A 20,442-nucleotide genomic window follows, 5' to 3' on the forward strand; every position below is an offset into this window, starting at 1 on the left:
GAGCACAAGCTTATCCATATAATCCCATAAGACTTTTAAAAATTATCCTTTACATTTCTGGCCACCTTTAGTCTCTTTACACTTGCCACATTCTCCTAGTTCTTTGTATATGGCTGTTCAATGTTAACCTCTTCATAGAAGTCCCCTGTGTCTATTTATACTGGCTGCCTCTATATGCTCTTCCCTCCAACCCTTAACACTCTGTCCTTTCCTTCATATCACTTTAGCAAAATCTGTAAATAATCTTTTTTTTTAATGAGGCATAGTTAACATACAATGTTCCAATTATTTACTTATTATTGGCTTTCCCACTAGAATTTGTACGTCACAAGGACAGGCACTGTGCACATAGCAGGCACTCAAACATCTGATTTAATTATCTGTGCTTATGAACTCAATATATTTAGCACCTTTGTAATGACACTTATTTTTGGTCATAACAAAACCTGAAATATCTTCTGCATTTTCTGTTTAATTAAGCTTAATAATTTTATTTTTTCCAAATTAAATACAGATGGAAGCTAAGAGCCTCTTTCAAAATCATCCAGAAACTTCTGACAGGCAGATATTCTCCCAGATGTAGGAGTCATTCATAGTAACCTTGCTCAGGTGTGAAATTAGAGACAGAGATCTGGCAATTTTGCCGTCTTTGAATTAACTGCCATGCGTCAGGCAATCTTCTACTGAGAAAATTATTACTGCAAAACTGTATTATACTGTGATATTTTGTAGACATTTTAAGTAACAATTAGGGGCAAAAATTCAGTTAACAATTCAACCCTATGTGGTTTACCTAAGATCAACTGAAATGATAACTGAATAAATGATTACACAAAGCTAAATTCCCAAAACACCAAATATGAATGATTACTGCTATTTCAAAATTACTTGCCTGGCTGATGAAAAGCATATTTGGACAATATACATCTTGATTTCAAAAATGTGAAAAAATGTGTCTTGAAAGTGAGAAAAAAGAAAGTTATCAGCAAGCCTTTTAAGTATAAACACTGTATCAGCTACTTTTTGGACTTTATCTGATTTAACGACAGGAAATAGAATGTAGTGGTTTAGACTCAATTTTTTGTCTCAGTAGACACTGTTTCACTCCTACATTTTATAAGCTTATTAATTCATTAAATTCAAGTTTATTACATAAATCCATTAAATTCAAGTTTATTATATAAGTCCATTACATGTTAACAAATAACATTTTAAAAAGAAACTTTATTTTTCCAAAACAAAAACAACTCTAGTGACAAGAACAGTGCTGTTTTACAATTTCTGCAAATTTTATACTTGCCTCTGCATCCAATCTGTTGCTGGAAATCTTCAAGGTATATTCACCAGAGAATGATGGTGAAGAAGTCAAACACTATCTTAGTATTAATATGAAAAATAGTTTTAACTCCACAGATCCACTTAAAGGATTCCCAGGACACATACTGAGCACAGACTCTGGAGCCAGATTAGGCTTTAGGTCACTAACTCTAGCAATGTTTATTTTTTTAAATTGAGTTATAATTAACATACAATATTATACTAGTTTCAGGTTTATGTCAGCAATTTGATATTTTTATACATTATGAAAAGATCATTGAAATAAAACCAGTTACCAACCCTCACCACACAAATTTGCTACGATATTATTGACTATGTTCCCTATGTGTGCATTACATACCTATGACCTATTTATCTTTGAACTGAAAGTTTGGACATCATTCTAACTATGTTTAAATCATCGTACCCCCTTACCAGCTATACTTAAACCTTGTGTTTCATTTCTTGCACTTCAAAAAGACAGGTAATAGATGTCTTAAGGTAAACACTGTATAAGTATCTACTACGAGCAGTACATAATTAATCTTCAGAATACTATGTACTATAAAATAGCTGTTATCCCTATCTAACAGATAAGAAAATTAAAGTGTAAAGTTTGAGTGATCCACACATGGCAACACAATTTAAGTGGCAGAGCTGGAATTTGAATTTAATACCTACTAAAATCTATAGTTGAAAAATGTAATTGTCCCTTTCTTACAGCTCATACTTCTCCCCCCAGGGCTTTCTGTTCTGATCATATTCACTTCTCAGTGTCTCTATCACTTCATGCACACCTTCACACCAGGGATTCTGTTCCAGCCTGTAGTGCTGTCCTACAATAACTATTCCAATCCTGTTAGTCTCAGCAGGCCTTTCTTGACCACTTATCTAGACAGTATTTCCCTTCTCCAGTATTTTCCATTCAAACAAATACAGTTCATTTTCTTCCTATGGACATGGATTTTATACCTTGCTTACTAAACCTTACTACTTGTTGTCTATCTTTCCTAACAGATTACAAATCCCATGAGAATAGAAGGGTCATTTTCTGTTCTGCTCGCAATTAAGTGCTCACTATGAACTCCAAGCTAACAAGTATTTTATGGAATCCAGACATATAACAGGTACTTAATGTCTATTTAGAACTTCCCTGGTGGCTCAGACGGTAAAGCGTCTGCCTGCAGTGCAGGAGACCTGGGTTCAATTCCTGGGTCAGAAGATCCCCTGGAGAAGGAAATGGCAATCCACTCCAGCACTCTTGCCTAGAAAATCCCATGGACAGAGGAGCCTGATAGGCTACGGTCCATGGGGTCGCAAAGAGTTAGACATGACTGAGCGACTTCACTTTCACTTTAATGTCTATTTGCTGAATCAGTGAACCACAAAGCTTATACGATCTTGGACAAATAACTTAAACCCTTTGGGCTTCAGGTTGCTACAATAATAAGTTACTTTCTAAATCTAAAATCCTATAAATATATTTTAGTACCTTCTTTTGTAACCAGTCGGTTACAAAGAAAAAATTTAAATATATGTCTTCTAACTAGAATCAGCATCTTTTAGCATTTAGAGGTGGCTATGAACATAGTTATTAACATACTGCAAGTACTCTTTTTATTTAAACAGACAATACAGAATTCTGAAAATAATTTCTTCTGCTGCATATTATACTCATCCCATCACCTGGTATATAAAAGCTATATTTAAAAGCAAAAATCAAGCTGATATTCTAGCATGCAGATCAATTCAGGCCCATACTGCCTCACTTTCAGAGTATGAAACAAATTAAAAAGTCTATCACAGAAAATGATTATCTTTTTGGTGACCATGGAAATGGCAACCTTTATTAGCAAGATCTGAATAAAACAAAATAAAAAAAATAAAGTGCTGAAACATGATCTTAAAGAGGTCAATAACTACTTGTCAGAAAGCAAACTCACAATATTTGTACAAGTACAGTAAGTTCTTCACTACCTAGACAGATATATATTGTGTCTTAGCTGATCATCAGTATATGTATTCTTCTTTAGAAACTGACAATTTAGAGAGAACTAGGCTTCCCTGGTAGCTCAGATGATAAAGAATCCACCTGCAATGCAGGAGACCCCGGTTCGTATCCCTGGGTCAGGAAGATCAGGAGAAGACAATGACTACCCACTCCAGTATTCTTGCCTGGAGAATTCCATGGACAGAGCCCCCTGATGGACTACTGTCCACAGGGTCACAAAGAGTCGGGCACAACTGAGTGACTTGTTAGTCACTCAGTTAACAGGCAGTATGGCCTACTGGTTATGAAGAGTACAGGCTTTTGCTCTAGACTGCCTGAGTTTGAATTCCAGCTCCATGACCTTCAAGTTATATTGAGAAAGTTACTTAACTAATCTGTGGTCTCAAATCCCTCATTTATAAAATGGGAATTACCTATGTCAAATAATTTTTTTTAAAGATTAAATAAGTTAACAGACAGCAGTGAGCTAAACGATGATAACTGCTCTCAAGAATTTCTAATGGACCAAAATTATTGGATAAACAAAGCTATACAATTATCAGGGTGACATATGACAGTAAAAAATGGTTTTGTTATTGCAAATTTTCAAACAAGGTCAACAATTACCTATATATTTCAAGGTATAAGTATGAAACAAAGCACTTAACGCATGCTACTATTGTAAATACCAAATTCTAAGTAAAACATTAAAACTACACTGTCCGGTTTTAATTAATTAAAATAAAATAAAATTTAAAAATCAATTCCTGAGAATTTCCTGGCTGTCCAGTGGTTAGGACTCAGAGCTTTCACAGAAGAGGGTCTCAGTTTGATCCCTGGTCACAGAACTAAGATCCTACAAGCCACATGGCATGGCCCAAAAAATTAGAAAAAAAAAAACAAAACACAAAACTGTACTATTAAAAAAAACCCCACCAATTCCTTACTTGCACTAGCCACATTTCAAGCACTTAATAGCTGCATGCAGCTAGTGTCTCCTGTATTAGAAGCACAGATGTAGAACACAGACATTATCAAAGAAATTTCATAAACAGCATTGATCTAGATGTAGTTAGAAAATACAATTATGCTGAGTAAATTCAATAATTTAAGAGCTGCAAAGTTTAGGAAACAAAACATTTTAAAGACAACAATTAAAAAGGAAACACTTTCAAAAAGTAAAATTAAAAGGCAATAATTAAGATGTGATTATTTCAAGTCTCCTAGGTAAAAACTCCTTACAAATAGCTGTGAAAAGAAGGGAAGGGAAAAGCAAAGGAGAAAAGGAAAGATATACCCATTTGAATGCAGAGTTTCAAAGAAGACATAAGAAAGCCTTCCTCAGTGGTCAATGCAAATAGAGGAAAACAATAGAATGGGAAAGACTAGAGATCTCTTTAAGATAATTGGAGATACCAAGGGAACATTTTGTAAACAGAAGCTACCCACCAAAAATTACCAAAAATTCCAACATGTCTAACTATGGGAACTTCATTCTTTATCCTTTAAAAAGTTAAATTCTATGATTTTACCTCTGTTGTAAGATCAGTGTTCTAATGGAGGAGGTGGCACAGGAATGCAGCAGAGTTCAAGTATGGAATTCATTTGTTGAGACTTAAATATTTTCCAACTCTACAAAAAATGAAAATGAAAAACTGTAAAATACTGAGAGAAAATATTATCAAGAATGTAAAATAAAGGAGAAAGAATAATTTTGAAAATACATTTATAATACAGTGTACCCAATTTAAAAAATAATTAGGATTATTTTTAAGTTTTCTATAAGAACCAGGAGATACTCAAATACCATTATCAAACTTATTTTAAAAACATCAGATTTGGAGAAAAGTCTGAGTTTTAGTTTCAAATTTACCATTAAATATCTGTAAAGACTTCGAGTAAGCTATTTAAAATTTCTGGAGCTGAACCTGAATAATCTACAAAAATAAGTTACTTCCTAGTCAAAAAGCCTATAAATCCAATTTTTGAAACATTACAGTGATCTCACACACACACACACGTAACAATCAATAAAATTTTAACATGCAGCATAAAATAGAGCTTAAATAATAAATATAAATAGCTACATTACAATTTTGCATGGATTTCACAGACTGAAAAGTTTATCGTTTTGAGAAAGAATACAGAAAATGCTATTACTTGAAGTTCTGGCACAAAACCATTAAAAGTTATTTTCAAACTGCTTAAAGTATACTTTTCTCATGAAGTCATAACTACTATCATGCAGTTGCTGACCACATTATACTCTACTTCTTTGATTCAAAATTCATCACAACTTCAGAATCTAAAACATCAAAAGTAAATTAACATTTTAAAATAGTTCATCACAAAATACTTTTTTAATACAAGGAATACTGCAATAAAATTCTCTTGGAGTTAAATGATGTTATCACTTTAAAGTCCCCAAAGTTTTTCAAACTGAAGACGCATCAGGAAATCTCCTACTCCAAGAATGGCAGCTGACTTTTCATCTCTTACACACTGGGCTATCGCATTAAATTTTTTATTTCATGACAAGTTTTGCCATGGGGAAAAAACTTGAAAAGGACTAACAGAATGTCTCTGGAAAGATATACAAGAAATTGGTAACCCTTTGGGAAGAGACATTTGATGTTAAGGAGACTGTCTTTTTAACTTTGGGAATTTGGAACCACCGAGACATTTGCCAGATTTTGAAGCAGTGCAGGCAGGCAGACTTGATAGCTATGCTGGGAAGCTCTGTGGAGATAGGTCTCTGACAGACTTTCAAGGTTAAGGGTACAGATACTAGGCTCTCTATTGAGGAAAACAAAACCAAACAAGAAAACACAACAGGGCAAATGATAGGAAAACTAAGTAATTCAGAGTATGTTCTTTAACTACAGTAAATAATTCAGAGAATGTTCTTTAACTACAGTAATTAATAAATAACAATAATCGCTCAGTCATGTCTGACTCTTTGTGACCTCACAGACTGTAGGCTGCCAGGCTCCTCTGTCTCAGAATTCTTCAGTCTAGAATACTGGAGTGGGTAGCTGTTCCCCTCTCCAGGGGATCTTCCCAACCCAAGGACAGAACCCAGGTCTCCCTCATTGCAGGCGAATTCTTTATCAACTGAGGCACCAGGGAAGCCCATAATTAACAATAACTAATGATAATTAAAATAACAATAATAAATAAAAGGGCTTCCCTCATGGCTCAGCTGGTAAAGAATCTGCCTGCAATGCGGGAAACCTGGGTTTGATCCCTGGGTTGGGAAGATCTGCTGGAGATACCAAGGGAACATTTCATGCAAAGATGGACTCGATAAAGGACAGAAATGGTATGGACCTAACAGAAGCAGAAGATATTAAGAAGAGGTGGCAAGAATACACAGAAGAACAATATAAAAAAGATCTTCATGACCCAGTTAACCACAATGGTGTGATCACTCACCTAGAACCAGGCATCCTGGAATGCAAAGTCAAGGGGGCCTTAGGAAGCATCACTACGAACAAATCTAGGAGGTAATGGAATTCCAGTCGAGCCATTTCAAATCCTAAAAGATGATGCTGTGCAAGTGCTGCACTCAATATGCCAGCAAATCTGGAAAACTCAGCAGTGGCCACAGGACTGGAAAAGGTCAGTTTTCATTCCAATCCCAAAGAAAGGAAATGCCAAAGAATGTTCAAACTACCACACAATTGTACTTATCTCACACACTAGCAAAGTAATGCTCAAAATTCTCCAAGGCAGGCTTCAACAGTATGTGAACCGTGAACTTCCAGATGTTCAAGCTGGATTTAGAAAAGGCAGAGGAACCAGAGATCAAATTGCTAACACCCACTGGATCATCCAAAAAGCAAGAGAGTTCCAGAAAAACATCTATTTCTACTTTACTGACTACGTCAAAACTTTTGACTGTGTAGGATCACAACAAACTGTGGAAAATTCTTCAAGAGATGGGAATACCAGACCACCTGACCTGCCTCTTAAGAAATCTGTATGCAGGTCAAGAACCAACAGTTAGAACTGGACATGGAACAACAGACTGGTTCCAAATTGGGAAAGGTGTACGTCAAGGCTGTATACTGTCACCTCCTTATTTAACTTACATGCAGAGTACATTATGTGAAAAGCTGGGCTGGATGAAGCACAAGCTGGAATCAAGACTGCTGCGAGAAATACCATAGCTCAATCGGTAAAGAATCTGCCTGCAATGCAGGAGACCTGGGTTCTATTCCTGGGTCGGGAAGATCCCCTGGAGGAGGAAATGGCAACCCGCTCCAATATTCTTGCCTGGAGAATTCCATGGACAGAGGATCCTGGCAGGCCACAGTCCATGGGGTCACAAGAATTGGGCACGACTTAGCAACTAAATGACGACGATGATGCAGATGACACCACCTTACAGCAGAAATCAAAGAAGAACTAAGGGGCCTCTTGATGAAAGTCAAACAGGAAAGCAAAAAAGTTGGCTTAAAACTCAACATTCAGAAAACAAAGATCATGGCATCCAGTCCCATCATTTCACAGAAAATAGATGGGGAAACAATGGGAACAGTGAGAGACTTTATTTTGGGGGCTCCAAAATCACTGCAGATGGTGTCTGCAGCCATGAAATTAAAAGATACTTGCTCCTTGGAAGAAAAGCTATGACCAACCTAGACAGCATATTAAAAAGTAGAGATATTACTTTGTAAACAAAGGTCCGTCTAGTCAAAGCTATGGTTTTTCCAGTAGTCATGTATGGATGTGAGAGTTGGACCATAAGAAAGCTGAGCACCAAAGAATTGATGCTTTTGAACTGTGGTGTTGGAGAAGACTCTTGAGAGTCCCCTGGACTGCAAGATCAAACCAGTCCATTCTGAAGGAAATCAGTCCTAAATATTCATTGGAAGGACTGATGCTGATGCTGAAACTCCAATACTTTGGCTACCTGATTGCACCTCATCTGAAAAGACCCTGATGCTGGAGAAGGGGACGACAGAGGATGAGACAGCTGGATGGCATCACCAGCTCAATGGACATGAGTTCTGAGTAAGTTCTGGGAGTTGGTGATGGACAGGGAAGCCTGGCGTGCTGCAGTCCATGGGGTTGCAAAGACTCAGACATGACTGAGCGATTGAACTGAACTGAAACATCTATGGGTCAAAGAAGATATTAAAGCCAAAATCAGGGACTTCTCTGTCGGTCCAGTGGTTAAGACTCCATGCTCTAAATGCAGGGGACATGGGTTTGATCCCTGGTTGGGAAACTAAGATCCCATACACCATAAAGCACGGCTAAAAAACTTAAAAAAAAAAAAAAAAAAGAAAGAAACTAAACAAATAAATAAAAATGCAACTCCCAATAGCATTAAAAAAAGAGAGAGAGAGAAAAATCTAACAGAAGATATGCAAGACCAGTATACTGAAAACAAGAAGACATTTCTGAGAGATAAACTGAAGGCCATATCACGTTCACAGTTTGGCAGCTCACAGTAAAAACATCAGTTCTCCCCTAACTGATTTCTAGTTTCAAAGCAATCTTAATCAAAATCCCACTGCTCTCCTTTAAAAGACAGATTGACAAGCTGATTCTGAAATCCCTATGGAAATACAAGGAGCCAAGAATAACCAAGGCAACCTTTAAAAACAAAAATTGGAGGACTCCACTCCAAAATATTAAAACCTACTGTAAAGCCACAGTAATTAACTGTACAAGTATAGTAACTAAAACTTACCAATGAAAAAGTAAAGCCTAGACAGTCACATACAAGTAAGATTGTCTGATTTATGACAAAGGCAAATTGCAGTGCATTTGGGAAAAGAGTCTTTTAAATAAAAGATGCAGGGTCAACTGGATATCCCTATAGAAAATATTGTATCATGATCTCTAACCTTACACAATTCACAAAAATAAGTTCCAAATAGAATGTAGATCTAAAAATGAAAGTAAACAAACCAAAAAAACCCATAGCAAAATATCTTTGTGTCTTTGAAGCAGGCAATTTTTTTTTTTTTTTACAATGTTGTGATAGTGAAGGTGAACAGCAAAGGGACCCAACTATACATATACATGTATCCATTCTCCCCCAAATTTCAATTCCATCCACTGCTAAGTCACTTCAGTCATGTCCGACTCTGTGCGACCCCACAGACGGCAGCCCACCAGGCTCCCCCATCTCCGGGATTCTCCAGGCAATAACACTGGAATGGGTTGCCATTTCCTTCTCCAATTCATGAAAGTGAAAAGTGAAAGTGAAGTCGCTCAGTCATGTCCGACTCTTTGTGATCCCTTGGACTGTAGCCCGCCAGGCTCCTTTGTCCATGGGATTCTCCAGTAAGAAAACTGGAATGGGCTGCGATTCCCTTCTCCAGGGGATCTTCCCAACTCAGGGTTCAAACCCAGGTCTCCTGCATTGCAAACAGATACTTTACCATCAGAGCCACCTGGGAAGCCCTTCAGGAGAGGAGACAGGGAGGCAAGTATAAAGATTTACTAGTTCCCATCTGATACAGATCCACACTCCATTTGCAATGATCTAGTCTATACTGTCAGCTAAAGCTATTTCTGAATCTTATTTACAGCTATATATGGCCAAATGACTAAGTTTTGGTCATCAAGATCAGAGTTACAGAAATGTTTCTCTCTTTCCTTTTTTCCCCCCTTGGCCACGCCACATGATTTGCAGGATCTTAGTCCTCCAATCAGGGATTTAACCCGGCTCCATGGCAGTGAAAGCACCGAGTCCTAACTACTGGCCTACCAGGGAAATCCCTAGAAAGGTTTCTTAAAAGATGAAAGGTATGCCCCTTTTATCTTCTGCTTTTCTTCCTCCTTTCTTCTGCCTAGATCATGGATATGACAGCTGGATATACAGCAACCATTCTGTGATCTTGAAAACAGAAGCCACATGCTAAGGATGGCAAAGGAAAAAGACAATGAGACTGGTCCTTGACAAGCCTATGGTGCTGCTCTATCAGTCTTAGATTGTTATTTTTGAATTTGTTTTTACAAGACAAAGAAATTAACTACTATCTTATTTAAGCAATGGTTATTTCTTGTCTCTCTCTATAGCAGCCCAAACAATTCCTATCTGGTAAGGTAAGAAAGAGATTCCAGCAACACATCTATGGTCTAAGATACCAATAAGCCATCTCAGTTATGCTTCAATGCTAATAAAGTGTTCATCTCCACTGAAATGGGGGGTGGGGTGGGCAGTTGTGGGGGGAGTATAGGAAGCAAGACTGACTAAAGAATCCACTCTGTGAAAGTACACCACTATTATAGCTCAGATGGAGGGTGTTTATAATAGTTTAGTACACTTTAAAGACTGCATAGTACAGTACTATAATTTCTTGCCAACATTTAGGAGTTATGTTCTAGAAAAGTAATGTGACTTATGGTGACTGGCCAAAACCAAATTATATGAAAATAAGAGGTTAGGAAAAATAAGCATTTTAACAGAAAATGTTAAATCAGCTATTTAAAACCTGTTCAAATAAAAACCAGTGAATTTTCTACATATTAACCCCTTCAAATTTCCAAGAAATACTACTGTAGCACAACAGTTTGATAAGGCTGATTCTCTCATATTACGATCAATATTCTACTTCATAAAGATTTTGAACCTGTTCTTCTTGGCTTGCCATTTATGTCATTGGTAATTGTGTTTTTATTTTTGTTAAAGCTACAAAAATTTTCACATTTTTATAGTGACTGTATAATTTTTTGGGTTGTTTTTCATCCATACATTAAGAAAATAGAAAATAACTGGTTTCTCTGTGGACTATTATAGACTGAATTTTTGTGTCGCAAACCACTTCAGTATTCTTACCTTGAGAACCCCAAGAACAGTATGAAAAGGCAAAATGATAGGATACTGAAAGAGGAACTCCCCAGGTCAGTAGGTGCCCAATTGGCTACTGGAGATCAGTGGAGAAATAACTCCAGAAAGAATGAAGGCATGGAGCCAAAGCAAAAACAATACCCAGGTGTGGATGTGACTGGTGATAGAAGCAAGGTCCGATACTGTAAAGAGCAATATTGCATAGGAACCTGGAATGTCAGGTCCATGAATCAAGGCAAACTGGAAGTGGTCAAATAGGAGATGGCAAGAGTGAAAGTCGACATTCTAGGAATCAGCGAACTAAAATGGACTGGAATGGGTGAATTTAACTCAGATGACCATTATATCTACTACTGCAGGCAGGAATCCCTTAGAAGAAATGGAGTCGCCATCACGGTCACCAAGAGAGTCTGAAATGCAGTACTTGGATGCTATCTCAAAAACGACAGAATGATTTCTGTTCGTTTCCAAGGCAAACCATTCAATATCACAGTAATCCAAGTCTATGTCCCAACCAGTAACACTGAAGAAGCTGAAGTTGAACGGTTCTATGAAGACCTACAAGACCTTTTAGAACTAACACCCAAAAAAGATGTCCTTTTCATTACAGGGGACTGGAATGCAAAAGTAGGAAGTCAAGAAACACCTGGAGTAACAGGAAATTTGGCCTTGGAATATGGAATGAAGCAGGGAAAAGGCTAATACAGTTCTGCCAAGAGAACGCACTGGTCATAGCAAACACCCTCTTCCAACAACACAAGAGAAGACTCTACACATGGACATCACCAGATGGCCAACACAGAAATCAGACTGATTATATTCTTTGCAGCCAAAGATGGAGAAGCTCTATACAGTCAGCAAAAACAAGACCAGGAGCTGACTGTGGCTCAGATCATGAACTCCTTATTGCCAAATTCAGACTTAAATTGAAGAAAGTAGGGAAAACCACTAGACCATTCAGGTATGACCTAAATCAAATCCCTTACGATTATACAGTGGAAGTGAGAAATAGATTTAAGGAACTAGATCTGAAGATAGAGTGCCTGATAAACTATCGACAGAGGTTTGTGACACTGTACAAGAGCCAGGGATCAAGACCATCCCCATAGAAAAGAAATGCAAAAAGGCAAAATAGCTGTCTGAGGAGGCCTTACAAATAGCTGTGAAAAGAAGAGAAGCAAAAAGCAAAAGAGAAAAGGAAAGATATAACCATCTGAAAGCAGAGTTCCAAAGAATAGCAAGAAGAGATAAGAAAGCCTTCCTCAGTGATCAATGCAAAGAAACAGAGGAAAACAACAGAATGGGAAAGACTAGAGACCTCTTCAAGAAAATTAGAGATACCAAGGGAACATTTCATGCAAAGATGGGCTTGATAAAGGACAGAAATGGTATGGACCCAACAGAAGCAGAAGATATTAAGATGAGGTGGAAAGAATACACAGAAGAACTGTACAAAAAAGAGCTTCACAACCAAGATAATCACGATGGTGTGATCACTCACCTAGAGCCAGACATCCTGGAATGTGAAGTCAAGAGGGCTTTAGAAAGCATCACTACAAACAAAGCTAGTGGAGGTGATAGAATTCCATCTAAACTACTTCAAATCCTGAAAGATGATGCTGTGAAAGTGCGGCACTCAACATGCCAGCAAATTTGGAAAACTCAGCAGTGGCCACAGGACTGGAAAAGGTCAGTTTTCATTCCAATCCCAAAGAAAGGCAATGCCAAAGAATGCTCAAACTACTGCAGAATTGCACTCATCTCACACGCTAGTAAAGTAATGCTCAAAATTCTCCAAGCCAGGCTTCAGTAATACATGAACCGTGAACTTCCAGATGTTCAAGCTGGTTTTAGAAAAGGCAGAGGAACCAGGGATCAAACTGCCAACATCCGCTGGATCATGGAAAAAGCAAGAGAGTTCCAGAAAAACATCTATTTTTGCTTTATTGACTATGCCAAAGCCTTTGACTGTGTGGATCACAAAAAACTGTGGAAAATTCTGAAAGAGATGGGAATACCAGACCACCTGACCTGCCTCTTGAGAAACCTATATGCAGGTCAGGAAGCAACAGTTAGAACCGGACATGGAACAACAGACTGGTTCCAAATAGGAAAAGGAGTACGTCAAGGCTGTATATTGTCACTCTGCTTATTTAACTTCTATGCAGAGTACATCATGAGAAACGCTGGGCTAGAAGAAGCACAAGCTGGAATCAAGATTGCCGGGAGAAATATCAATAACCTCAGGTATGCAGATGACACCATCCTTATGGCAGAAAGTGAAGAGGAACTAAAAAGCCTCTTGATGAAAGTGAAAGTGGAGAGTGAAAAGTTGGCTTAAAGCTCAACATTCAGAAAACTAAGATCATGGCATCCAGTCCCATCACTTCATGGGAAACAGATGGGGAAACAGTGAAAACAGTCTCAGACTTTATTTTTGGGGCTCCAAAATGACTGCAGATGGTGACTGCAGCCATGAAATTAAAAGACGCTTACTCCTTGGAAGGAAAGTTATGACCAACCTAGATAGCATACTGAAAAACAGAGACATTACTTTGCCAACAAAGGTCTGTCTAGTCAAGGCTGTGGTTTTTCCAGTGGTCATGTATGGATGTGAGAGTTGGACTGTGAAGAAAGCTGAGCGCCGAAGAATTGATGCTTCTGAAGTGTGGTGTTGGAGAAGACTCTTGAGAGTCCTTTGGACTGCAAGGAGATCCAACCAGTCCCTCCTAAAGGAGATAAGTCCTGGGTGTTCTTTGGAAGGAATGATGCTAAAGCAGAAACTCCAATACTTGGGCCACCTCATGTGAAGAGTTGACTCATTGGAAAAGACTCTGATGCTGGGAGGGATTGGGGGCAGGAGAAGGGGACGACAGAGGATGAGATGGCTGGATGGCATCACCGACTTGATGGACGTGAGTTTGAGTGAACTCCGGGAGTTGGTGATGGACAGGGAGGCCTGGCCTACTGCAATTCACGGGGTCGCAAAGAGTCGGACACGACTGAGCGACTGAACTGAACTGAAAATTCATATACTGAAATACTAACCCCCAATGTGATTAGGAGGTGGGGCCTTTGGTGGGGGGGCGATTAGCTCATGGGGTAGCATCTCATGAATGGGATTAGTGCCCTTATAAGAAAGATCCCCAGTGAGCTCTCTCACATGTTAAAACACAATGAGAAGGCAGCCATCTCAGATATAGGAAATGGGTCATTAAATTTTCTGACAGTCTGCCAGCTGCCGTAAATTTTCTGGCACCTTGATCTTGGACTTCCCAAGTTCAAGAACTGTAAGAAATAAATGTTTGTTGTTTAAACCACCCAGTCTATGGTACTTTATTATAGCAGCCTAAACTGATGGAGAGAAAGGTCCTTTTCTATTTCTCCACTCCCTTGAATTTGGTCTAGCTTAGTGAACTTCTTCGACCAATAGAATATGGTGGAAGGGCTATTAAATAAGTTCCAAAGCCTAATCCTCAAAGAGGCCTTGCAGCCTTACAGATTCCACCTTTACCTTATTAGAAGGCTACCTTAAGAATGCCCTGTAAGGATGCCAAACTAGCCTACCAGAGGATGAGAAGCCACACTGAGAAGAAATGAAGCCCTTTAATGAACAGCCAGCACCATGTGCAAACATGCGAGTGCAAACATTTGCAGGTTGGCTAAACAGTTCCTTGTTGGTTTCACTTGGCTCTCTCATGCAGCTGAATCCACCTGAAAGGTTGACTGAGTTAGAAGGTCCAAGATGTTTGCACTCATATGTTTCAAAAACATTTGGGTTGTTTCCAATTTTTGGAGATTAGGAATAAAATTGCTATGAACATTCAGGTACAGGTTTTTATATGAGTTTATGCTTCAATTTCCCTGGAATAAATGTTCAGTAGTGCAGTTTCTGGGTTGTACAACTCTGTTTTTTCAAAGAAATTGAAGCTATAAATGGTGAAGCTGGGATTCTAATCTAGATAATCTGCCTCTAGGTCCTAACTCTTCACACTGTTTCCAGCGGTTGTAGAAACTGAGAGAAATAAATGGAATCAAAGAAACAGTATGGAGGTAGAGTCAACAGAACCTAGCATTGCTCAGATGAGGGGTATATGAATAAAGTGTCAAGACTAACACTAGGTTCCAGCTTCAGCACATTAGATAGATGATAAAATATGAATCGAACTTTAGATATGCTGTATTTAGGGGATATGCAGGGTTTCCTAGGTGCCACAGCAGTAAAGAATCCACCTGCCAATGTAGGAGATGCAGGTTTGATCCCTGGGTCGGGAAGATTTCCTGGAGGAGGAAATGGCAACCCACTCCAGTATTCTTGCCTGGAGAATCCTAGGGACAGAGGAGCCTGGCAGGCTACAGTCCATGGGGTCTCAAACAGTCAGACATGACTGAGCACACGTGCACAGTCTGATCTGCATGATCATTCCCATCTTGCAGGCAATTAGATTACAAAACAGAACTAGGTATCAAGAAAAACTCTGGTTAGAGACAGAGATTTGAGAATCATCACATTTATATGCTGAGTAACATCAGAGAGACAGGGTAGAAAATGACAAGAGATCTGACAACAGAACCCTGAAGAACAGAAATAATCATTCCCTTTAGTTTTTCTCCCCACAAACAATAAAACAGTAGGCACTGTGACAGACCGCAAATTCATATTAACTTTAGATCTTACAGCACTTCATGTCCACTTTATCAGTTTTACAATGCTATTATAAAGTATAAGGTATAGAGTAATATACTTTCCCCTCCCCCACTCTCTGTCTCATTTAAAAAGAAATATAAAAGGAATACAAGCTGATTAAAAAGTCTTAATATGTCAGTATACATTTGTCCAAACCCATACAGTGTACAACACCCAAACTGAACCCTAGTGTAAACCATGGACTTTGGGTGATGTCAATGTGGGCTCATCAACTGTGACAAATGCACCACTCTGTGGGGTGTATTGGAAGCCATGCATGTGTGAAAGGGTGTATAGGAAATCTCTGTATTTTATACTCAATTTTGCTATGAACCTAAAACTACTCTAAAAAGTCAATTAAAAAATAAAATTAAGCCTCAGTACAAAAGAATACGTAAAAAGCATAAATTTCACTCCTCTCTCAGCATCCAACTCCCTCCACCCATTTTACCAAAAAAAGATATGTAGAAAGGAATTTAAAGAGGTAAACTGACAAATCTTAGGAGCTAAATAAGAATCAAGCAATACCAAGGGTCAATGGATAATGTCAATTATACCCCAATAAAAAAAGCCAAGGATTCATAATGATAAAAGTGATAGATAAGTTTGATTCAAACCTTTTTGGAAGTTCAGTATTTTGCAATAGAATAAAATAACTATTATGGAATTCATGCTTTGCCATTTAACAATTTAAGTGCCACATACCATTATTTTATGACTACATTTTTTGCAGTTGTATCTCAAACTGAGAAAGAATTATAATTTTATAAACAAAGTCACACCTCTTAATATATTACATAATTGAGTTTTTTACTCCTTTCTCCAAAAATAAAGTCCACACATTTATTTTTTCTCATACCTGTCATACCTGTTAGGAAGACAAACACCTAAATAGAACATCTAGGATTTATAAGGATGAATCATGAATTTCTAAACATATCCTGTGTCAAAGTCAACACATTCACAATTTCAAGTTTTTATATATATATATATATATATATATATATATATATATTTTTTTTTTTTTACCAAAAGATAAGTCTATATCTTCATCATATCATAGCAATATTGCAAGAAAATCCCTTTCATCAAGAAAACTTCCAGGCTTCCCTGGTAGCTCAGTGGTAAAGTATCCACCTGCCGATTCCAGAGACAAGGGTTCGATCCCTGATCTGGGAGGATCCCACATTCCGCAGAGCAACTAAGCCCTTGCACCACAACTATTGAGCCTGTGCTCTACAGCCTGGGAGCCACAACTACTGAAGCCCTAGAGCCCACACTCCAAAACAAGAGAAGGCACTGTAATGAGAAGCCCTCGCACTAAAATTAGAGAGTAGCTCCTGATCTCCACAACTAAAGAGCCTGTGCAGCAACAAAGACCCAGCACAACCAAAAAGAAGAAACTTCAAATTCTTATTTCTCAATTCTAGTTTTAGAACTAGATAGCTTTCAGAGACATTAAGAGAACAGGTTTGAATAATGCAAGAAATTAGATTGGTTTATGTAAAGGAGCTAAGTGCCAAGTAAAAACTAATTCCAACCAAAACATTCAGCACAATTTTTATTTCTGGCAACTTTAGCTCCTGGCTAGAAAATCCATCCCAGTTATGACAATAAGTGGTAAAAATTTATTGAGCTATAATATATTGATAGATTTAGAAGCCCTTTGTCTCAAGCTAAAACTACTGTTCTGGTTCACACCACATTGGGAGAGCCTTAAATGAGATAAATGATTCTCAAGTGGAAGCCTGTGGTAAACTGTATTATCTAGGGGATTTATTTTTCCTTCAAAATATATCTACCTTCCTCATATTCTACCTACTACTAAGATTCTTCAGCAAAGTGGAGATGATATAATGGATATGCATGTGTACCTTTTTTTCTTTTAACTCAAGATTATTCTGATATATATGTAACTCCTCACTTTCATGGAGAATTCCTGAATTAGGTCCAACTCTGCTTTTTAAAATTTTTTGAATATTTTCCAATCGTGTTTTTAAACATTGTATCAATAGCAAACAAAAGAAGCAGAGCTACAAAGCGGCAAGAGCACAGCAGAAAGCATAGCAGGTAAGGGGCTGTACTAACAGCAGCCCTAAGCAGCCTAGAGTTTTCTGTGCCAGCTCCCTTCAGAACCCATTATATTACATTTTAGATGAATGTTCAGCCCATCATCCTGAGAAAAACACACAGTCTACTAGTCAGATAAAAATGTAAAAAGAAGCTATTTTGGACATCAAAATAAACTAAGCCATAGAAAAAGAAAGACAAAAATTCCTCTGTTCCTGCATTAAAAGAACAATAACAAAGTATTATTTTGTGCAACTGATACCCTGTTTGGAGACTTCCTGCTCATATTTTATTATTTTAGTTTTTCATTATGTAGCATTATTTTTCTATTATAAAACCCAGTCAAGCTAAAAACCTTAATCGTTCTAAAACCTAATAAACTACTACAGAACACCAAAACTGTATGAAAAAAAAAACAATCCTAATCCATATTGCTTGTCAAGACAGTTTAAGAGGTGGATTAGAAAAACAGGCTTTCAAGGTCCATTTTCGAGCAAACAATTATACTTCTTCACGGCCTTTGTTTCAAATCCCTTACAAACAGCTTCAATACTGAAATGTACTAGAAAAGATAATTTCTAATCACATATAAATAATCAGCCAGTTATTATTATATTCTAATTTGGATTAGTGTCCCTTAAATCACTTGCTTTTTTCCTATTCAATGTTCAACTTTATTGCATTCAACAATGACACCTACTGGCCATTTAGAATCAGCCATTCTCTAAGACATCTCTAGTAGGCTGGTTACATAATAAGAAGAAACACATACATATACACACAAGATACACATAACCTGCATGAAAGCAGAGATTTGTTCACAGGTACTCACACTACAGAACTGCACCTAAAATAGAAGCAGAACTGTTCTTTGTGACTGAGTATTATTCCTGCCAAATGATAAAGAAGAATGAAATACCAAGTATCAAAATTTTATCTGAAATACTGATAAATATCCTTAAACATTTCGGAACAAACTCTTAATGATCCAACACTCTTTACCAAATGACAATTAGAGAAAAAAGTTTCTAATTTAGTTTCTGGGATATACTAATATAAATCATCAATAATAGGAAAAAAAAGAATTTTGGAAAGTTCTTCTGACATGCAGTATTAAAAAAAGCTCAGGAAAATTATATACTTGCTAATAAATACTACATTAGTCTTTATAGTCTTAAGCTAAAAGCAACATTTCAATCAGCTTACATTTTAGAAATGTACAATGCCTCTTTTAAAACTGCTTTCCAATAAGCTATAAAAAATCAAGTTTTTAACATAGTGTGTCATTCCATAATACACAGTGAATGGAATTCCATTTTAATTCTACATTTCAAAGTGCAAATGAGTGACAGAAACTTAGAATTATATCTGTAAACACAGTTTACCTCTATCGGAGAGGGTCAAAGGACATACTTTTTAAACCTAATAAATAAATAATTCCTAACTAGTTTCCCAGACTTACGGAGCAAAGTACTTAAAATAACTTCCCCTTCTCCCCCAACCCCCCACCAAAATCAGACCACCATCTCATTTTCAGTCTCTAACGTCCACAATATTTAGGGAGTAAAAAAAAAAAATTACCAACTAATTTTCTAGTCATTTTCCAAGTTGCACTTACCTTCTGCTATAGATTTTTGAGCGTCTCCACTTCCCTTAAGATTTGGAAAAAAAAAAAAAATTGTCGTCAGTCCTGACCCTTAAAACAAATTCACGAACTACAAAACGTGAACCTGGCCACGCTCATCTCAAACTAACACATCTCTCAACCCAAGTCCATATTTGGGATAAGCTCTTCGTGACTACTCTATCCTTCATGGTTCTTCGCCCACAGAGCCTGCCGGGATAGAAAACAGTCAAACCAACGGGAAAAAAAAAGAAAAAAGAAAAAACTACTCAGACACATTAATAGGTTGCAAGATCTCCTCTTCCCAGGAGGGACAACCTAGTTGTTTGGGTAAATAACAGCCAAGGGTTACATAATGTATAGCTATAAAGAGTCTCAAGTATCTCACCGCCAATATATCTTTCTTCACCGCTACCCCCGTTTCCACTCTGAGAAATGGCCCTAGTAGAAGCAAACCCTAGGATTTCTCTCAGGTGTCTGCAATGCCGCGTCCTCTTCTCTCTCTGAGCTCCATACAAGGAATTCCTCCAGCCTTCACAACACCGTCTTGCTCCCGCCTCTCTCCGGTCTCCGCCAGCGCCACCGCAGCCCCCCACGCCCGAGGCTCCCACGTCGCCCCGCAGGGCTCAGCCTCCACCCGCCTCGGCTGCTTCTCCTCGCGACCCTTCCAAGCGGCTACCTATCTCCTAGTGGTTCCGGAACCACCAAAACTAGGGCTAACGCCTTCCCAGACCACTCTTGGCAGATCCCGTCTATAGCTCCTGTGGCCGGAGAAGAAGAAAATCCTTCCTATCTGGCACTCCGCGTCCCCCAAAGACAGCGCCGCCGCCTACCTGTCACCCCGCTGCCTCCGGCTTCTTACCGCCACCGCCTCCCGCAGCAGCCTGCCAACTGCAGCGCAACAACCCGCCCTCTCATTAGGTGATTCCACGCTCCAACAA

The 20,442-nt window shown here is 38.1% G+C and overlaps 1 protein-coding gene across 4 annotated transcripts in view; it reads right to left on the reverse strand.

Moving 5' to 3' along the window:
- Window positions 1–20,422, reverse strand: part of HYCC2 (hyccin PI4KA lipid kinase complex subunit 2) — a 64,156-nt gene extending 43,734 nt beyond the window's left edge. For 2 of the 4 annotated variants that reach the window (XM_061381363.1, XM_061381333.1), the window contains exons 1-3: window positions 20,335–20,422; window positions 19,496–19,529; window positions 4,840–4,939 (exon numbers count right to left, since the gene is read on the reverse strand). The gene's annotated coding sequence lies outside the window, so the exon portion shown is untranslated. The other 2 variants (XM_061381343.1, XM_061381353.1) reach the window with 2 other exon arrangements.
- Window positions 20,423–20,442: the final 20 nt, after the last annotated feature.

The sequence above is a fragment of the Bos javanicus genome, chromosome 2 (genome assembly GCF_032452875.1).
Source record: "Bos javanicus breed banteng chromosome 2, ARS-OSU_banteng_1.0, whole genome shotgun sequence".
Lineage (NCBI taxonomy): Eukaryota > Metazoa > Chordata > Mammalia > Artiodactyla > Bovidae > Bos > Bos javanicus.